This window comes from Lissotriton vulgaris, chromosome 3_1 (assembly GCF_964263255.1).
Source record: "Lissotriton vulgaris chromosome 3_1, aLisVul1.2, whole genome shotgun sequence".
NCBI lineage: Eukaryota > Metazoa > Chordata > Amphibia > Caudata > Salamandridae > Lissotriton > Lissotriton vulgaris.
The window spans coordinates 998512535-998535090 of NC_141689.1; the positions used below are offsets into that span (position 1 = coordinate 998512535).

Below are 22556 nucleotides of genomic sequence, written 5' to 3' on the forward strand. Positions count from 1 at the left end.
CATACTTTGGTGCCTAATGACCACCACATCCTGGCATTTAGTTCATTCAGCCACATGCGGCAGCCACCACTAAGCATCTACTGGCTGCCACTTATTCAATTATTGTGCATAGTGTATGGATTTTGGAGGCATTAGAGTAAGAATTGTGGAAGTATATGTAATATGGTGGCCCTGATATAATGTAGCTCCTCTTGGCAAACTGTAGGCATTCCAATCATTTTCGTGGCCCTCACATATGGTGGTCTTCAAAAGTCTATTCTGGGCATCTTATTCTGAGTCATTATGCTGCTTGCTTTGGCCTGCAATGGTCACCGCGGACTTCTGATGGGCGTCCTGGCTTACAGTGGATATCCAAGACATTTGGAAACTGCAACTATCATGTGATGGGCGTCCATGGCATATCAGCGAGATACTTGGGCATTGGAGTACGGTTCTGCCTATGGGGGGACAGTAGTACATGTATGTACTTGATGAAAATGACATGTGGATATTCTGCTGGCATAACATTTTTTATTTATTACAAAAACAGCTTGAACCTGTTTATATATTTATAAAATGTCAAACTGTGCTTTGGGGCAAAATATATATTTGTGTTTGATTCTATTGCCTTACAAATTATCTTGTGTTAGTGGATAACTCATTGCTGATGTTACGTGTTGTTTTCTGAGGCTGTTACTTCTGCCTTCAGCTGAGGGATAGCTATAGTGTCTACTGACTGAGAATGTTACTTCCTTATGTACTAGTTTTCCCACGCTGTCTCCTCTAAGTATATTCGCAGCCATCAAATGAGTCTGAAAGTCTACTTGGGAGTTGCAGTATAGGAAATTAAAAGCAGGTGGATGGAATGTGCTATGTACAAATGAGTACCTGGATTATTTGAACTGCCAGTGCTTAATTTGTAGACGAATAAGAACCCGTTCTCTCATCAGGGGCCACATCAGCTTGCCCTATTTATTGCCCCAGCCAGGTGCCAATGACTACAAGCACAGGTACTAAGCATCACATTCGTACAAGAGTGACAAATCATACTGTTCCAGGACTCCAAAGCCATAAGAATGGCCTGGGAGGCAGGAATGTGTCATTGTAAATGTAAAATCAACTAATAAACGGCAGCTGTTGTACTCATACCTAAATTATCCCGGCACAGCCCCCATGTGGCAGACTGCCATAAGCGCCGGTGCTGGCAACTAAGTGCCGGTGCCGAGCGCCAGAAACCACAGTCTCTAATTAAGCAGTGCTGTAGACCCAATCACGTTTGCCCATTTTATGGAAACTGAAAAGAAATGTGCACACGTTTGCCCTCACATTTTCTTTAAGGGTCAGGAGAGATTTTGGACCCAATTTGCCCATTGTCTCCAGCACCAATAGAGGGTCCACCATACTTTCATACATGTGCTGTCATGTGCTGTCTACCCTCACACTATAGTCCTGAGAACCCCAGGGGGCCTGTCAGAAAACACAAATGCATGTCTGACCCATAGTACTGCCTGGCCCATAATCCTCCCACAAACCTTTCTCCTGAACAGAAAAGAAATTGCATTATCCTGGTCCTATGAGTATCCAGAGCACTGCAATAAGGGAGACTGATGATAAAAGAATGCGGGTGAGGTTGTGCCTTCCTTTATGTACCCTTTCAACGTGCCTGTCAGAATAGCTGGACACACCTCAAAGAAAGTAAAGGAGTAACATAAGAAAGGGCATGAAGAGTTACTGTTGTCAAGCAGCAGGGACAAATTATACTTTTTAAACAATGTTAATTGTGGACCAATCAATTGGTTCCACAACATGGTCTCTTTAATGTTGGATTGTAAAAAGAAATGTTATTTTGCTGTCCAGAAAATAAAAATCATTGTTCAAAACACAATTTTGCACGGTTTAATCCTTATATGTATTTCGCTAAGTACTAGATTTGTCTATGGTAATATACTAATAATAGCCATATTAGTAACTCATCTTCCTAGTATGTCTCTTATGCCAACAAGGACAGATGTTGATTGTGCGCCTGCTCTGTCTCCTTTCAGCAGGTTCCCATAGTCATGAACATAATTCACCTCCTGCCGAGTGTTCTGTAAGTGTGTTTGTACTCTACACTGAGGGTCATATTTATCAAAGGTTTTGGTAAATCTGAAGCAATGCAAGGCAGCGCAAGTCACTCCTTGCCTTACTCTGCCCCAGAGAGTCATTTCGTGGGTGAGGCCTGGGTGTTCCTACACATCCACCCATTGAATTCGGCCCATTCACAGATTTACCAGATTGGTAGACATTGAAATGCGTCAAAATGCTACGCCTTCCCAGGGGAGGCATAACAAGGAGAAATAACTTTATTTTTCCTCATTGTTCCTCTTTCTAGAAATCGATGCTAAATATAAAGCATTCCTGCCCTCTCCCTGTCATGCAACACAGCAAGGTGTCTTGCTGTGCTGCGTGACATTTTGAAAAATCTGCCCCTGAGTCACCATCAGCTTTTCCTCCTTTACCTGAATATGCACCACTCATGGTGCCTTCCTGGCCATGAAAATTTCAAACAATAATAAGGGTCATTTGAAACATCTTAACACAAAATATGATTCCTGCTTCTTACACCACCCTCAAACAAACTTAGACAGTTTAAGGCAAGATATATTGGCATAAATCATTTCCTTTTCCTGAAGATCCTTGATGCCAATCAGTCCTCCCAGACCCATGCATGTCATCTGCACATCCCTTCTAAGAAGCATGCTGACTTTTCAACAACCTATTTGTTCAGATGGTCAAAGAAATATAAAAGGTCAGCAACCAACTGGCCAACAAAGAAACAAACTTTCAGCTCAGTCAGCTAAAAAACACTTCTGCAATGCCTGGGAAACCCATGCCATAGTAGTGGCACAATCTTGGAAGCCAAGCTGAAATATGATTTAACAAACCTCTCTCCTTTTTGCCCACTATATGTCATGGACCTGACAGTGCCCTTCCTATCTCCCCTGAGTGTTCGGTTGAGCTGCCACTGCCCCTTTCACCTAGCACGCATGATAAGATGGCTGCCATCTGTCTCTGCCACTCCCAAACTGCCTTTCCATGGTTCATGCCCCTATCCCCTTCCTCGTGTCCTCCATGGACCATTTTGCTGCCACTTCCTTTCTTCCTCCCTCCATGCACTGTTGAGCTACAACTGGTCCTCCTGCTTGCCCTGCATGGACCGGTGTGAAGGTCAGTATCTGTCTTGTTTGTGTCCAGCTCCTACCTCTCCCTTCTGTCCTCCATGGCCCTTTGTGCATGCCCCTGCCCCCTCCCTCGTGCCCACCATGGCTGTTGTGCTGCTACTAACCCCACCATTTGCTATGCATGGTCTTCAGTGCTGTCACAGCCCCTCCCACCTCCCCTGTGTGGTCAGCCTGCTGGGCCTAATCCCCCACCTTCCTTCCGCTGTTTGTGTGTATGCCATTTTATTGTCACTGTTGCCCTCCATGGTGTGTTGATATTTTTCCCTACCTAGTACAACTTTAATCAAGTGGTGAAAGGTAGGGAAAAATATCCAACCTAATACTTACCTACATCTAAGTGTAAAACACAGAACGCAGCCAAAGTGTACCTTAAAACAATATGGCTGCCTTTAACTTTTGTAAAGGCAGTCATTATCCAATCACACAATGCCTTGCCATCACATTGTACCGTGGTACTTCCATGAAATAGTGCGGAATGTTATGAAAATACAGTGACAACAGATGTCACTAAGTTAGAATGCCTTATAATTTAAATCATACTTAAACCTACTTACCTGTTGTACCCAAAATAATCATTTGCAAGCCCTAATGTGTAATTCTACTGAATTTAATGTAAATCCGTTTGGCCATTTTTAGTCTACACTAAAAAAAAATCTTTGGAAAATGCACTGGTGGCAAAACATGTTTTGGGATCACCCTTTTATCTTTGCACCTTTCTTGGCCAGTCACACAAAACTTTCCATTCTCTGCCAATGTAGAAATGCTATAGGTCTGGAAAGGTTCATGGAGATACGTTAAACCGGGGCAAAGTTATTAGTGACCAAATTTCTGAGGAATTCCTAAAGCTATATATATATATATATATGTATATATATATATATATACATATATATATATATATATATATATATATATATATATATATATATATATATATATATATATATATATATATATATATATATATATATATATATATATATATGTACACATTAGACATTCTAAAGTTGTGGTTATATATTTATTTTAACATTATAATTTATACACCACTTTCAAATTAATGTCATATTTATAACTCCCATTTATACTTATGCACTATCTCAATATTCAAATAACTGACTCACCTCCATACACAGTCTTCTCAACTCACTCTCCACATACTTTAACTATAACTTGCCCCTTCTCCATGCACTCTCTGTACCCTTGCACATTAGAGAAGTTAGAGCATGTGAAATTATTGCATTAATTTGTACACTTATGACATCTGAAATAATAAAATTTGGCAAAACATAGAGAATGGTACAGTGGCGAATTATAGGTAATGTAGTTTGGATAGTGCTGTGAGAAGCCTGTATACCGAGGTGCACTAGTTATACAGTAACCTCTTGTCTGTGCTATCTGCCATGTTGAGAATTATGCAGCACTATATTGACATGGCAATTTGCTAATGACCTCTAACAGAGAAAGTGTGAGATTTTCCACAAGTAGCTACCCGTCATCTATGTGCTCCATCCACTTCTAAACTGGGAGCCTTGCTCAAAAGGCTGGAAAGTTTGATGGGAGGAGGCAGACGTTTCCTCCAACAAAATTTAATATAAGGCCACTGTGTCCCATTTCCACTTTTGTAATGTACTGAATCACAGCCCCCTTTGCATATAATACATAGTCAGGGGTTGCTTCTAAACATGGTGCAAGTAAACAATTGGTTCACACCCCAACCTTTGCCATTCATTCTACTCAAGATGCATCTATTGATGTTGCTTTTTCATACAAATAGAATTACACAGTTACATAAGCTGTGCCACTTCACACAGATTGCTTCTACATGCATTTGTTTCTTACTTGAAATAGCACAAATGCCTTTATGTTACAAAATAAACACACCTCTACACATTATTTCAATTTTCTGAGGAAATAAAAACAATTCTCTTACCCTGAGCTTCCAGATTTGGTAGTCAATGAAAATATCTCCACCTTGAGACCTGTGGGACACAAAAGAGTAGCCACGATTTCAACATGAGCGAAAACAGCAAGACATTACTGGGCAAGTAACAAACTGGATGACTGATGGGTAAATGATTTTCAGTACAATGAGGGATTAAATCACATGTATCATATTAAGGAAAGGAAATAGATAGATAGATAGATAGATAGATAGATAGATAGATAGATAGATAGATAGATCTTCAGCACACGTGTATGTGTGTAAATATAATATATATATATACATATATATAAATATACATATATATATATATTTCTATATATTTATATGCACAATAATACATTTATTACTACAATATATCACAAGCAAAAGCATTGTTTATTGTTTACTATTTCACAGATTTCGTGTTACTAGGTATTTACATAGGGAACCAACTTTCCAAACAGTCAGTATACTTCTACATTGACATTTTGCCTTATGCACATGTTTGCGTGTTTGAGACAGAACCATAACTCACTTTTAAACTGTTTTTGCAATGTATTTCATTTTATTTTCAGTGTTGGCTGGAACAAGACTTGACACCCAACCCACTGTGACACCCCATGCCCCACTGTCCATGGCCTTAGGCATGACTCTGTGATGAACCTGCAGGGGGCATTGCAAAGTGGAAAACGGGCAGAGGGCCTGCCCTGTGGTAAGATATTGAACCATAAACATACAATAACCCTCCACCTAGATAGTACACGAGATATTAGGGAGTAGCCAATAAAAATGAAACATGGGGGCAGATTTATGTTAACTGGCGCATCCCCAGGGATGCGCCAGTTAACATGCACCACAGTGCGCCACAGCTCCGCCAGCCATGGTGCGCCGCACAGATGCGTGACGCATCTGTGCCGGAAATGTGTCGCATTGCTGGAGTTGCGTCGCAAGCGCGACGCAGCTCCAGCAAGGCTCAGGGGTGCCCCATTTTAACAATGCTGCGTCAAGACCTACGCCTGCTTCAAGCAGGCGCAGGCTTTTGACGCAGCATTGGCTTAAAAGTGACTGAGTGAAATCTCATAGATTTCACTCAGCCACTTTTGCGAGGCGCACCTGCCCCGGAACGCCCACCCTGCGCCGGAACGCCCATAAGCGGCGCAGGGCTTTACAACGTGACGCATCTGCCTAGATGCGTCACGTTGTAAATCGTTCGTAGGGATGCGCCACATTTACGCCGCCTTGCGTGACGCAACAGCGGCGTAAACGTGGCGCAAGGGCCTTATAAATCTGCCCCTTAATGTTTTGACCGGTGTCACCACAATAATAAAATCATGTAGATGTCTTAATATATCAACGCAACATCATTGAAACCTCTCAGTTTGGTAAAATTTTACTATGAAATTTATTAACACATGTAATGATTTACTCTTAATTTCAGCATTACCAATAAAACGGTTGAACATCAATAAACTGTGTGCATGAGACTTTGTGCTACAAGCTGCAACAAAACCTTAGGGCTGAATAAGAATGTCTCTGCACAATAAAGCTAAAAGTTTAAAAACTCAAACTCTGAGAATGCTTAAAAGAAATGAAAATCTCTCCCAGGGATACATAAGTGAGGACGGAGGAGGCTCGGGGTGCCCAATGAAAAAATGTAAATGTCGTTTTTGTGGTGGCTGTTGCACTTTTTACATCCCAAAACATTTATTTGTATATTGTTACTGCCCCTGCCCTCTCTGGCAGCAGAGTTCAGTTTTAGATGGGGGCCTCAAGAAGCCCTGCAGACCCTCCAACCCTGCTGACTCCCTTGCATTTGCCCATGACTCACTGGTCCGGTACAGGAACCAGCAGCTGCCATCCGCTCCTGCCAGTGTTAGGTATTGGAGCGGCTGGCAGAATTGGGGCAATGCTGTTTAGGTTTTGACACTCCCTGGGAGAGCTTTGTTTGTTGAGTGCAGAGAGCTCAAGCTGCCTTCATCCCTGGTGCACAAAGGCCCTCTTGACATTTTGTCTAGCGCTAACTTCTTCCCAGGGAGAATATTTACGAATGCAGCAGCGTTCAATATGCGCATTCCATTCATACATGGCCAGAGAGGGACACAGGAGACAATCAAAAATCTTGAAAGGGTTTTATATTGATTTTGTTAGCTTGACAAAGTAACTTTCCAGCCTTAACCCCTTCGCTGCAGGGGTAATACCCTCGCTATGCTGGGGGGAGGGGGGCGCGCACAGTGCTCGCCATGAGCTACAGTGCTCCTGTGCTCATGACGAGCTCAGCTCGTCACAGGTGCCTTGGCTCCCTATAACGCTCAGCACAGCAGGGGAATTCTCCCCGCACCTGAGCATTCCACGGCTCATGACGAGCTGAGCTCGTCATGAGCACCGGAGCACCGTGCCTCATGACGAGCTGAGCTCGTCATGAGCATGGAAAAAGTTAACCTAGCCAATCACATTGTGTTTATTTTTGAAAATGTGATTGACAAGATTGGCTCACAAGTTGTAATGAATACGTACAAGAATGTTAACCCTTAAAATCACACCCTGACCCTCCTTGCATTTCAAAAACCAAAAGTAGTACTGGATGATTTACACCATCTATTTATATATGCGCGGATATGTTGCCCAGTTCCAATCATTACTGTGTAGTTACAGCTAGGATCATGTTTCATTAGGAAATGGATTTTTTTTGTTTTATCAGTAACTTTGGCACGGTTTCAATTATCTTAACAACACTTAAAAAACACAGTCTCATTCATCTCAGCTTCGTCCTGGAAAACTTTAAGGTGATCTGTCAAGTGTCGGCCAAGAAAAGGGGGGGTCCCAAAACATGTTTTCCCCATGCAATTTTTCATATGAATATTGAACAGCGATACCATATAAACAGCTGAATGAAATTACACCAAATTTGACATGTTTGGATCTTGATCTGTTTAGTCATTTTTGAGAAATCAAGGTTCAAAATGTATGTATACTTCACACCAAAGACAATCCGTGGATCCAACAGATCGAAAGATAAGACCTGAATGACTGCAATAAAATAAAGAGAGATGCTGCGGCCGTTAGTGCCACTCATTTAGTATTCACTGCTGCTAAGCAAGGAGTGCCCCATAATGCCCTGCGATGGAAATTGGATTTTTTTTAGCGATTCTAAATGCTGTCAGTCATGAGTGCCTGGCCAATAACTGTGCAGATTGACATGTCAGGGGTTAAAACATGGTGTGAACTTATGTGTGATGACTAAGTATGGGCGGAAAATCCGTTCCGCTCGCGGATTTTGCGGATTTTCGGTAAATTCGCAATCCGCGAGATTCGCGAATTTCCCGCAAAATCCGCAAATCCGCGAGCAGCGGATTTTATGGCTTGCTCGCACTGTTCGCGTGAGTTCGCGGCTTCCCAGTTCAACTTTGCGCCCCGCGAATAAGCGCTAAATTGCAGAAATACGATCTTAGCAAAACTGAAACTACTTACCAGGTTCAAAAGTTCAAGCTCATCATTAGTAGCCATTTCCTGTAGTGCTTCCTGAGGGGCCCCTCCAGAGTTCAGTTGCCTACTTGCAACTATTATGTGACCCTGCTCTGACCCTCAGAATAGTTACACATATGCCACAAAGGTCCTGAATTACAGCTAAGGGAGACAAGCAGGAGCCAGGCTGGAAGTTCAAATCCAACAGTGACACATTAATCAGCCCCTAATTCATTATTGTCAGTTGGGGCAGGGCAGGTGTTGTAACTAATTTTGCAACAATGAAAGCACTTAGCAAGTGCAAAAGATCACTAATCAGGAAGCACTAAGGAATCAGGTGCCAGCTAAAAAAATATTCTGTGACACATTAATCAGCCCCAAATTAATTCAGGTCACTTGAGGCAGGGAAGGTGTGCTTTGCTTTGCCACAATAATGTACACTGGACAACCAGAGGGTGCTGTGATGAAACAGAGGGTGGCATGGGTGGGCCAGAGGGTGGCATGAGTAGTCAGAGAGTGGCAGTGGTGACAGAGGGTGGCAGTGATGAAGAAGAGTGTCCCAAACAGGCTGGACACGTAGAAACAACAAGTTCGCAAAACTTGCGACCCGACAGGTAAGTTCGCGTTTGCGAAATTGTACAAAACCCTCGCGAACTGGCAGAAACCCGCGCGAACACACAAACAAAAAAAATCCGCAAATTCGCGAGAATTCGCGGATTTTGCGGATTGCGAGTTCGCAAATCCGCAAAATTCGGGAACGCGAGATTCGCAAAATTCGCCCATGCTTAGTGATGACAAATGCATAATTATTGTACGATGTTTTTAAATATATTTTCCCTTTATAGGTTGGCCTCTACCTGCAGGTACAGTCCCCGTAGGACCACTGTATGGTAGGTAGTTTTACACATCACGATTAGGTGTAGATAGTTTTCTTTCCATTTGGTCCTGAGGAATCGCCACAGATCATTCCTGACTACTAGGCGAGAAACATGTCGACCATCTAGGAGTAAGTCTACTGCCCCCTATCTTTGACTGAGAACAACCAATCTACCTCTTTTATATGAAACAGCCTGACACCAACTATTTCGGTGAAATTGAGGACCAAGACCCTGAGACTTGTAATTGCAGGGTGAACATTTTTATCCCACGTTGCGGCCAGTCAGTCATATTATTCCTGTACCATGGATCCTTCTCCAGTTCAGAATACCAAAATGACGGACAGGCGAGAAAGCTCACACAGCCATTTGGAACAGACTATTTTTACCTCAAGGAGGTACTGCTGTACCCAATAGTCCAGGTATATCTAACTTTGTACCAGAGTTAACCCCTTCATGCCCATTCCAACAATTTTTATGAAGCCTAATTTCTTAAAAATAACTGAGCAGTTTTGCACAAAATAAAAAAAACACTCACTTTGAGCAAAGTTCTAACTTTGTGCCAAATTTGGTATAATTGAGTTAGGTGAGTTTTTGTAGTAGAGATCAAACATTCCAATGGAATTAAAATGTGAAATCACACTTTTGAGGCCCCCCCCTCCCTTTTTCTTGGACCCCACTTGACAGACGACTGCAAAGGTTTCTAAAAAGAAACCAAAGTTAATGAACTTTTGTTTTTTGGGAAGCGTTCATGAAGATTATTCCAACAGTGCCCAATAATTTAATGAAACTAAACATACTTTTCCTATTGAAATTCATGCTTAGCTATAACTACACTGGTGCTCTCATTGGCAGTGTAATATGATACAAATATATATATGAAATTTCTTTCACGTGAATGTTTTTCTGAGGGCTGTGCTAACTTTGTTTTGAGTCAGACAAATGAAACAAACTGTAGCGATAAGGAAATGGATTTATAATGACGGAAAAGCAGAATTCCACATTAATTGGTTCCTGCAGACATCTGAACAAGGTCTACGTAAGCTTATCATGGTGTACGCTGAAGAAAAATGACCAAGGATGTATTTGAACAGATGGGAAAACAATTTGAACAGTGACAGGAAAATAGTTAATGCAATGTCTAGTTTGTTGAGCACTTAACTTCTGTAAAAGTACAAACTGAATTTGTCTCCTAGATTTAATCAGAGGGACTATTAAAATATTGAATAGAGCAAAAGAATTAGGCTCAAAGTGCATATTGGTGCAGAAAAATTACATAAAACTGATTCTGAACTAAATATATTTCTCTTATGGAGTCAACCCGCAACAAGGTGCCATTTAGAACTAGATTAGACAGAAAAGACTAATGTTGATTTTCACTGTGAAAAGCTAAATTGACCATTGGAAAACGAAATGAAGCAGACTAGAGCACATTTATCAGAAAATACTGAGCACAGTATGGTGCTAAATAGTACCTTGGTGCTAATTAGCACCACCTGTGTAGTTTCTGCATTTAGGTCATAGTGTACAAAGTGTCCTACAGTCACCCCTGAGAGTGTGTAACATCCTATTGTGATTATGAACTCCTCATCCTTTCTACAGAGCTGAAGTGGTGTCTGTGCATGACAGTCTAACAATCATCAACCTGGTGATTCCATATTATGGTATTAATAGTTGCCAAAAGTGAAAACACTTTACATTTCCAAAGCCTAGAAAATAATTGATTTGTGGTATCATACTAGATGATGCATAGACAAGAGCACCCAAACTGTTCAAATGAGGAAACTGGGCCTGCATTACAGACCCTCTGGTTCTACCATAGGTGAAATAGTCAGTTGACCAGGGACACTTTCTACTGGGATGAGTAAATCCCACAAGACGTGACCATAAATGTCCTTTACACTGCAGATACATGCTGTATAATGTTTTTTACCCCCTCAGTCTTTTCAAATAAGCATAAAAAAGTTGCCAATAAAACAACAATTAATTAATTTTATAATCGATCAAACTCCACTCATCTACAGGGATGGGGCAGGGGGGCATTTGCGCAACATATTATAATAAATAAATAAATAAGAATGACCTAATGTGACTTCCTCTCTCCGGTCAAAAAGACATGCACACTTTAAACAGTGCATTAGACAGTCCACCCTCGTCCCTGCTGCTGCCAGTCAGCAGTGGCCCTGCCCTTGTCCTGATGCTCGGCTCGGGACGGGGAATAAAAAATAAAATGATATTGAACTACCATTTAATGTTTCATCTCTGGGGCTTAAGAGTGGATTTTAAATGGGGTGATGCTCCCTCGCTCCAACTGTGGTGCCGCCCCTTTTGCTCCTTCCTTCAGACTGCCAATTTCCTCGTCTCAACAGCCCTAACGCTTCCCTCATCCTTCCCTCTCTGTCACTGACCATGCATATCAAACACTATCATCCTTTAGATCCATTCACCTCCCAAAAACACCATCTTCTTACCATTCTCTCCTTACAATATTTAGTCCTTCCTTTTTCAGACAGAGGTGCTTTGGTGTATGCCAGTGAAAATATGATCTTTTTGCATCATCATCTTCAACAGCTCTAGGTTTTTTCAGTAATGTGATGAAGTAATGAAGGCATGGGCATCCAAGCACAGACCTTGAATCCCATGTACCATTAGGTAACACCTTCTCTCAAGAAACTTTGTATATGAATACTTTAAGGATGGGTGAGGGCAGAGGCTGTATTCAGTGTTAAATCATCCCTTTGCCTCTAACATTCCTCCTGCAAAAGGCAGCCAGAACACAGGATCCCTACAGTCCTTTCTCATTTTTGATTATCTTCTACAAAGTTATAAATAGAACACGTAATTTCTAATTTCTGGGTTTGGCAGTGAGTGGTCAGAAAATTGTCCATCGTAGTTTGATGGGACTTAGGCTGCTAAACATTGGTTAGGGTCAGGGTCATCACTTTGCTCTGCTAATGGAAACCCCTGTGCAAAGGAGGATATTGGGAGTGTGATACTTGCAAAGGGGCTTGAGAGGAGAAACATGTAAATGATTTCTTATAGATCCTGGAAAGCCATGTTTCACTTCCCCAAACTCTTGCAGAGATTTGGACGTCTGCTTATGGCAAGAATTCCTAGCATTGTGGGCTGTGTACTTCTTTGCTCCCCTGCACCATATACCCCCTGTGATGGTTAATAATTCTTGCAGTTTAAATATTCCCACTATGTACAGTGTGAATGGTGCGCATTAGAGCCATGTGTCCCGGCATGCATGCTCATTGTGGAACTATGAATAGCTCAAAGAGAAGCATGACTAAAAGCACACACATCCATATTTCTGCGATGGAAGTGTGGCTCGTGTGAGAACAAAGGGAAGGCTTTGAGCCAGCTTATGATTTGCCTGCTTCGTAGTCGTCCATTTGTTTACAGATCACCTTTTGCCTCACACCCTGTTCTGAGTTTCCCATTATCCCAGTGCCAGCTTTCTTCTGGGCTATTCATTGATATGTGATTGTAGCTGTATGAGGGTGATGGAGATGGCGGTGTTGCTGAAGAGGGATGGAGCCATTGAACTATTGACACTGCAGCTGCGGCATCTCTAGAATGCGAAAATAAAAAACAAATGCATACATGTCTCTTTTGTTTTATTGCTGCTAAACAGGCTGGGAATTAGGAAAGTATTTAGAAGTTTTCTGACCTAGTGGCATGCTTGTTCATGGACAGGAAATGGCAAAATCAAACCCCCAGAGAGTATTCTCAGAAATCTTTACAGTGATTATGAAATATCTATGATCTTAATGACCTGATGTCAGTTTCTCCTTTGCCTTCCTATATCTCAGACTATAAAGCTAGATAATCACTTACAGGTGCTGATAAGATTGAATGGTGCCAATTCCATGCAGTCCAATATAGAGCTTTTTACACCATTCAACGCTCCTGTTTCTCTAATAGCTTAAAAAACGTCCACACCTCAACCAGAACAATACTTGGTTAGTTCTCAGTCCCTTCGTTAAGTCTCACATTCCACACACTCTTTTAACACCTTATAACCCACCTTCAAGGGTGTATTTAGTTGAGTGTATGACAGACTGTCAATAGAAATCTGGGCAGTGTATTCTGTTATGAGTTGCCCTCAAGCAGCACTTCTGAACAGTTGATAGCTCTGATACTTTGGGTGAAAGCATATAGGCGGAAGAGGGGGCAAACGAGGACTGTCCATAGAATAATACTCATCAATTGGATAATAAATAAACATGTAGCTCAAAACAGTGCAATAGTTATCTACTGGGTAATTACTCCTGAGTCTTTTATCACTTCTAACTATATGTCTCATTCTTGACCATCAGTACCACTAGTACCACATAACGAGTCGGTCATCTCTGTCATTGGCACTATGCCTAAGTAAGATGTGTTTTTGATCTGAGTCAAATTGCCCATTACCGGTTACTGAATTTTCCATATTTCAAAATGTTTTCTTCCCAATTACAATTTTTTTCCAATCTGTTTCTTTTGTGAATTTTGTATGTGATAGATGCACTCACATACATTTTTAATGAAATGGTCAGTTGAACTGTAGTAGGCATAAGTTTCACAAAATGTAAACTTATGTGAAGGAAAATGTTCCACTCTCCTAATGTACACCTGTATTTTGTGGACAATGATAGTCAATAAGTAATAAGAAAATCAACCATATATTTTAGTGACAGTTTCGTACATCTTGAATGAAAGTAATTTCAGTTAGTTGCAGAAGGCCCAGTTTGGCAGATTGTGGATGAAGTCTGATATTTTTAGGTCAGTCATTGGAGACCTCTTGTATATATTTTAGTATATACTTATATGTATATGTACTTTGTGGGCTCTGGAAATCAGCCCTAGGAGTTCCGCTTAGGGACTTTTTTCTGTTCAACTTCCTCTATTTAACTGTCTTGATAGAAAACGACCAGTAGAGGTCAGTTAAATACCAGAATTGCTTTCTGCTGAGGGACTTTCTTTTCTTTCTTTTTTCGGGCAACTGCCTCTATTTAACTTTCTTGATAGAAAACGACCATCAGAGGTCAGTAAAATACCAGAATCAATTTAGCATTCTCTAGACTCCAGTCCATACAAATAGTCTTCCATGAGCACCTGTTGACAATATTTCTTTTTTCAAATCTTATAGTGATATGACCACCGAAGACCCTCATTTTATCTTAAAAACAGAGCTTGGGACTATACCATTTCTAGCTGAAAGGCAATATTTCTCTCCATCTGTTCCCATGCCTGGTGTGTGACACAGTTTGGTGCTTACTTTCCCTCAATGCTAAAGAACAGTAGATGTTTCAGCACTCAGGCTAATGTGCTGCATAGCTAATTACATATAAGGTCCCAAAGGTGAGACCTATTGCATTGCAAATGCTTGTTAAATAGTGGTAGCTGCTTTCCTAACTATTCTACTTTGTAAAACTTTCGCCTGTAAATGCACCTCAAAGTGAAATAAAATTAGTTCTATCTATACCACTTATGTGTGTGCCTCATAATTTACCTTGACAAAAAAACATCTGCATAAGACTGTGGGAAATTTCTGTTTGGTGACAGATTTGTGGAGTTTTTTATGTTGGTGTAGTTTACAGGTATATTACTGCAATAGATTAGGAAAAATATCTTTGTCAGTGGTGCCCAATTCAGACAAAGAGGTGTGTTTGCTCTTGACATTTGTTGTGCAGTATTGTTCTACTTATTTCGTACAAGGTGATGTATAATGAGGAATACAATACTGGAAATCTTCTACTAGTTATCATCAATGAAGGTCTGTCTCGATAGAATGACCATGCATATGAGTCCCCTCGCACCACAAGTGCAAAGCTAATATTGGTGGTGTTAGAATAATTCTGAAAGTTCTTCCACACACTCAATGGGTGTTCTCCAGTCAAAGGCCTTTCCTAAAAACATGTGAAATGGCCCATTTTCTTACCTGACCGTGTACCAACACAAATGCCAAGCATTACTCAAGGAATGAAAAGGTCTGAGATCTCCACTGACTTTTCTCTTAAAGAATGGGACAGAAGGCGCCTTGGAAATACCAATGTTCACTCCAAGTTCTAAAATTGCCACTTTTGACAGGTTCCATCAATGCTCATAGAATACAGATTGCGTAATATTGACCCGGGTCCTACAAGTCCCTATCAACTGCTTTAATTAATGCCACCAGTTAAAGTTTCTTAGCCCCTCGCATACAAATCTTTACCTACCCCATATCTGATTCCTTGTGTGCTGTATCTAATCTCCTGCCTTTGGATATTGAGTTTCTGCCTTCGATAGAAGCCAGAAGCATAACACCCAATAGCAGTAAAGACCTTGTAAAATTGTTTTTCATGCTTGTAAAAATGTATGTTATCCTTTTCAACGCATGTTGGCGTATTAGAACACAGTTTTACAAGTTATTTGAGGAATTTACAAAGCATAAAACACTCTTTTGAAATGTAAATGTCTTTTACACTCGCTATTAATTGTAGGCATACCATTGCAGGCATTTTATTAAGAGCAATGATTTCATATGGACTACATTCAGCAGTCCAAATGCAAACATAAAAAGAATTAACTTTGTGGAACACCTGACAAAAAAAATGTTACGTAACAGAATCCTGCTCTGGAATAATGATAGCATGTCTACAAGGACATTTAGAGGCCTATATAGGGTTCCACCTCAACCTCATGAAAGAAATTTAACTACCATTGAGTAGGTTCAAAATCCAATATCAAATTTCTACCTAGCATCTAACTCACTAATCTCGGCACCATTTGCGGCGATTCACAAAACGTCAAACGGCGTCACCAACATTATTTTTTGAACAGTTCCTTGAGTGGCTTGCTTTGTGTAACAAGCTTAAGCAAAATTTACTTCAATTAATGAAATACAAACACTATACAAAGTGAAGAAAAATATAATTCTGATTTTCTGAACATGGATCCCTTGAATTCACGTTGATACATGACAGAGTTGCAATCAGTGGCATTCACTACTGAAGTTTTCATTTACATTTGTACTTAAGATTTACAATTATATTCCACTTTCAAGATATATCCCTATAATTTCTAGAGTCATGTTATTCCAGTGAAAGTAAGGATGGCTACAGATAAAGGCATCTTGAGATCTTAGTCTTCTTTTCCTGGATTTTGCGTCTTCTACCTTTTTAAACTTGCTGAAAGTCTTATACTTTGCACTGCTTGAAATGTCTGCCCAATATCTGTGTACAAGAACTGCCTGTTAATCATTCTAGAAGATGGTTTCAGCTTGTTTAGCACACAACCAATGCATTTTTAATTTACTGGAGACAGGAATAAAGTAATCAGCGTATTGCAGATTGCAGAAGTCTGCATCCAATTATAAATGCATACCAATTGTAGACGAGCGTGGCATAACTGATTAGAAGTTATCTACAGCGTGTGACATTTTCAAAGCGTTCCCATACACCTGATTTCACTTCCCCCAGTTTGAATGCCAGCCTGCACTTCACTCTATCCTAGCTCATGGTTTATATATCGCACCTCTCAGGTTTCTCTCCCAGTTAAATCTATTTATTATGGCACGCAAACATAATATTTATTTCTCCATTTTGACAACAAGAGATGTCATGTCACAAAGACTGGGTTTTGAGCGAACAAAAGTTTCAATGACCCCAAAATCTGGTGAAATCGCTTCAGGGTTCAATGAAAGTAAAGATTTAATCGAGTATAAGTATTAATGCACTCTCAATCACCGAGTCAGCTCTGGCATAAATGTTCAAAACAGTCCCAAAATGCAAGAGAGCTCGACAAGAATGCAGTCATGTGGCCACAGCAGCCTAAATTGCTCTAAAAGCAACTTTCGTAGGTTGGAAGCTATGCAACCGGAAGCATAGGGTCACATTATTTGGGGAGTGGGTACATTTAGATTAGAACTCATCATTTCTAGTTCCACTACTACTGGCAGGTAAGTTACCTGTACTTTATCAAAAACATAATGGCGCTTTACACCAATTTATTTGCCGTCCGCCCAATCTGTTACTGCCTAAAGTGCTGCTGCTGTTTGATAGTTCCCTCCGCCTTTAATTCTAATTGGTTGCACGATGTCTCACTCCAGGGATATGTTGATCCATGTCTATGTGGAGTTTTAATCTCTTTCAGGTTTTCAGTTCCACAATTCCAATCAAACTATTATCTCACCTTATAATCTTTTAACTGGTAACCGAGGAATGTGCCTTAAAGTAAGTGAGATGAATCCTCTGAAGCATACATTAATTCAGGTGTCAATCCTCAATTATCCTGTGACAATGGCATTAGGCCTCCCGTGAGGGACCCTCACCATTAATCTGTTTTACTCAGTTCAAGGGAATTCAAATTAAAAGGTTGCCCTCTGTCTAAACATAACAATTGAACTCAAACTCAAAATCCCACATCACTACACCGTATGATAAACCATTTATTAGGCATATGATGTAACAGTTTTGCTTCATGCCTTTTGTACCTAATCTTTTGTTTTAAAAAAATCTATTATTTATTGACAGATGTTACCGAAAAGGGGCATATTACCAAGCAATAGCGATAATTATCGCTATTGCTTGGTTAGAGACAAAAATTTACCGCTGAGCTGCGGCGATTTTTACCGGAAATAAACCTTGGTATTACCAAGGTTTATCGCAAATGCGATAAAAATCGCTGCAAAGCATGAATATCGCTGAAAAGTCAGCGATATTCATGCATTACCGAGCTAATGCTCTTAGCCATGTTATCCACCTCCCATTGGATAACATGGCTAAGAACTGCTCAGGGCAGGTGTTAGCTTTTGGAGATATTCGCGCTTAGCGCGAATATCTCCAAAAGTTGGTAATAGGAGATAGCGATGTTAGCGACTGTTTTCAGTCGCTAACATCTTGGCACGCCCACTTTGCATGTCATTAGTGATAAATATCACTGACATGCAAAGTGGGGCCCAAGATGGTCGCTATCTCCTACTAGCTGTCGCTAACTGGTGTTAGCGACAGCTAGGTAATAGGGAGATAATTTTATCTCCGCTTTCTTGGCTTTTAAAGCCAAAAAAGCGGAGATAAACCCCTTTGATAATATGTCCCATAGTTCACATTTGTTTCGATAAAGAATTATAGTGGCATAAGCCATCAGTGCTGGTGCATAAAGATCCAACCGTCGCAACCAGTCAAAGGCATCACCTGGTTGCATTCTAAATTCCAAACCCTGGAAACAAAATGACATGGTAAGTATCTTGGGTGGGTGTGTTGGTGGGAAGGGATGAGGCTGTGGAGAGAGGGGCGGGGTGGGTTGCATAGGGGGACTTATTGTAAATAAATGCAGGACGTTTCCCCGAAATGTCCTGCCATCAAAGCCAAAATATAGAACAATAGCAAACATAGTTTGACCCCAAAGGGGTAACTAGTTAAGGCTATCAAAGTTAAAAGGCAAAGGGCACAGAGGATAGGAATCACGATTATGGCCTTTGGAGGAAGACAGCACTGTATCCCTCAGCTGCGTGACAGCAAAAAGAAGTACATTTGTCTTGAGAAAATTGAGATTTTACAATGGCCCAAAATTACCTTTAATGTTGTCCTATTGTATGAGGTGATACATAGCAATCCCTGCTTGGGCATAATTTAGGGTTCACCAGGGGTCGCTGCTGCGACCCCTGGAATGCCCCTTGTTTTCCCTGGCACTGCCTGACCCCTAGCGTCAGCAGTGGCAAATGTGGCAGTAAAAGAAGCAGCTTGTCCTTATAGTCGTCGTGGGGGCTTCACTCACCTCGTTATTATGTCAATTTTTTTTATTATACTAATAGCAAATAATATTACATTATTTGCTATTCATTTAATAAAATAATGGAGCACAAATAGCTGGAATATAACTTTCCCTGGAAGATGATATGAGTAAAAAATGCTTTTAAATCTATGTATGTTGTGTGTGTGCATGTATTTTTGAGTGTGTTTATGTAAGGAATAGTGTGGCATGTGTGTGAATGTGTAGGCAGAGTGTGTGTGTAGGAGTGAGTGTGTGTGTGTGTATGTGTGAATGCATGTGTCTTAATAAACATATGTATGTGAGAGTGAAAGTGAAGGTCAAAGGGCCTGTGAAGTCACTTACTCTACCCCTGGCCTTTTGGTGAATTGACGTCCATGTACCCCTTGTACATTAAGATTCCTATGTAGTTAGTGTCAGCTTTTGTTACATTTTATGGAAGCTCATCATGAAATTTATAGGTAGTAGTTTATTAATTCTTCATAGTATTTGCTAGTTGTTTACATTCTTGTTAGTAAAATCAAGTTTTGAAAATGGGCAAAGATGACAAACAATGCACTTTGTGTCGTTTGTGAATTTTGTAGAATTTTTCAACTTCACCGAACTTAACTTCTAGCAAAAATATTTTTGTAATAGAAGGTTCTTGAAACAAGATTTTTGCAAACAGTGTTTTTGTGATAGACAACAACCACTATTTTTTGTAAATATGCTGAAAATTTGTGAAGGTTAAAATAAACTTCACAAGCTTGTTGGGAGAAACCTCTTTGCAATTTTAGAACCCCGGGACTCCTTACTATACTATACATATTCCCTTGAGCCCTGGAGAAGATTTTATGTTATCATTTCACCATACCATTGCCATCTAGCATACCACTTAAAGGAAGTTTGCTGCTCTAGGACTCAGCCTCGCCTGTGTTTCCACAAGAACGATTCAATATGCTAGAAGAGACAGAAAGAGAGTTGGTACAGGTTTGAGGTGGTGAACCTTGCAGCATAATCATTTTAGGGAGTACCTGATTAGAATTCGCTCAAGACAAACGTTGTAGAGTGGAGCAAACAAGTAATCATTGTGAAAAGGAAAAAGTGAGGATAGAAGAAACCCCAGTTGTGATGTACAATTGTTCCGGAGTAACTGGTTTTACTGTTGCTTTGTCACCTGTTATGAATGCCTAGGAGCTCTAAATCTCACCATTTTCTCTCTTGAGCTACTTTACAAGCACAGACATCTTTGTAGGCCCAAGATATTCCTGTGGGAAGGGTGCAGTGTGGGTGAAAGGTAGGACATGTACAGAGGGGTGTGACATTTCGTTTTTTACTATTGAAAAGCTTTCTGTCCCAGAGAGTAGTATGGGGGATACTTTGAACCATCTTACAAGTGTAACCTCCCATATGGACAAGATAGGAAGATGGAGTTTAGGCTCCCGGAACTCAGAATTTAATATCACATCTTTTAGTAAAGGTGGTTTTTAAAATGTTTAGAAAATGGGCATTTTCTTGCTTAGCGATTCTATGTGCTTCAGCTGCTTTGTGGATTGACTGTCTGGCTTTGGAGTGACGGGGGCTGGGGATGTGCATTCACTGTTGACAGTCACTGGGGGGGTTTGAGGTGTGTCCTCCCTTTCCTGGATGAGTCAGAGCTGAGCTGAATACCTGGGCTGCATTTAGAGTAGTGGGAAAGACTTCCTTGCACCTGAATAGGCCTGGTCTGCCAAACACAATGCTGTCTCCACCTCCAGCTTGAAAGCTGGACCAGAGAGGACAGAACTGGTTTGAACTGAGGTAAGAGTCTATCTGGCACAAGAGAGCAAAGGAAAATGTGGCATAAAAATTGGCGCCCAGAACTTTAGATTACTTTTGACCTCAAGAGGAACCTCTGCCAAGGTGAAGAGCTGAGAAAACTGAAGGAGAAGTAGTGGCCCTTTCCTGTGTGCTGTGTGTGGCTGGCCTGCAGTAGCTGTTTCTGCCAAGTATAGGAGAGTAGATGTTTCTGGGTGCTGTGTATCCTGCTTCAAGAAGATCTCCAAGGGCTTGGTGTAGAGCTTGCTTCCTCTTCTGAAGTCTCTGGGACACAAAGACTTAATTCCCTCTGTCCTCCTGCACCTGGAACTGCTGTTTCAGCTGCCACAGAGGGAAATAGCAACATCAACGCAGGTGAGCGACAGCACAACCTGCAATGAAGCCTATGGGCACAACTTGTGAAGTGCATGAAACACCGCTCCTACTTACACCACAGCAAAACACTTGCTGATGCCATCACTGAGGCCGCTGCCTGCACCAGAGCCGATAAGGCATCACCTCCCCAACGCCGTGCACCGACTTTGTTTTCATCGTTTACCAAGGTACTGTTCTTTGGGGTCTGCGTGACTCCGGGCCTTGCGGTCGGCGCCGTACTTTGGGATTTTTAGTGGCCACAACGTCGTAATAGCCCAGGCAGAGCTATTTGTTGCTACAAGCTTTATTCTTGTGAATGACCTAATTTTGATGATATCTTGATATAAGTAGGGTGGATTTTTGTCGTTTTGGTCTTGTTTGGTTTAGATAAAGATTACTTATTTTTCTAAACTGGTGTGGTGTCCATTTGTAGTGTTTTCACAGTGTTACTGTATGTGTGCACAAATGCTTTACACACTGCCTCTGAGATAAGCCTGACTGCTCGTGCCAAGCTACGAAGGGGATGAACAGGGGTTCTCTACGGGCGTAACTACCTTACCCTGTCTAGAAGTAAGGGTCCCTACTTGGACACAGGTGCAAACCACTGCCAAATAGAGACCCCCATTTCTAACAGTCAGCATGATTTGGGGGTGTGAGCCTCAGATTTCCAAATAATCACTCTGAAACACCTTGTTAAAACACATCATATGAGAACCTGGTCATAAGCTGGGGAGGGCTAAAGGGGCAGTGGGAAGAGGAGAGCAGATTATTTGGGGTATTGAAAATGCAATATTTATCAAACTAATCAAAATATTTGAAGGCCCTCAAAACATAGATGAGAGAGATTATGTGTGTTTTTGTCAGTATGTGCATGTAAAACTCCCAAGTGAAATCTGACAGACATTTCACATTACCCGACTGAAAACACTTGTACCCAACTATTAACTACAGAATGCATTTTTTAGAAACGGTGTAGCACCCCAAACACCCCTTTGGAGCTACGCCCTGATCTCACCATATTTCTGCATCCCATGCATGGTGAGTTTAGAAGCCCCCACTCCACAAACGTCTCCCTCCAGCCGAGACACCTATCTGATATATATCAGCCGCACAAATAAATTAAATGGGACTGTGCAATAAAAATATTCTTATTGGAAATCACCAGAATCTCACCAACTTCCTGACTGGGTAGCACACATTCTA

The 22556-nt window shown here is 41.0% G+C and overlaps 1 protein-coding gene across 1 annotated transcript in view; it reads right to left on the reverse strand.

Annotated features, from left to right (window-relative positions):
* The window catches only part of PTPRD (protein tyrosine phosphatase receptor type D), a 2576377-nt gene that overhangs the window by 1831658 nt on the left and 722163 nt on the right, over positions 1–22556 (reverse strand). Inside the window, exon 4 of the mRNA XM_086961360.1 lies at positions 5134–5182. The gene's annotated coding sequence lies outside the window, so the exon portion shown is untranslated. The remainder of the gene's footprint in view (positions 1–5133; positions 5183–22556) is intronic.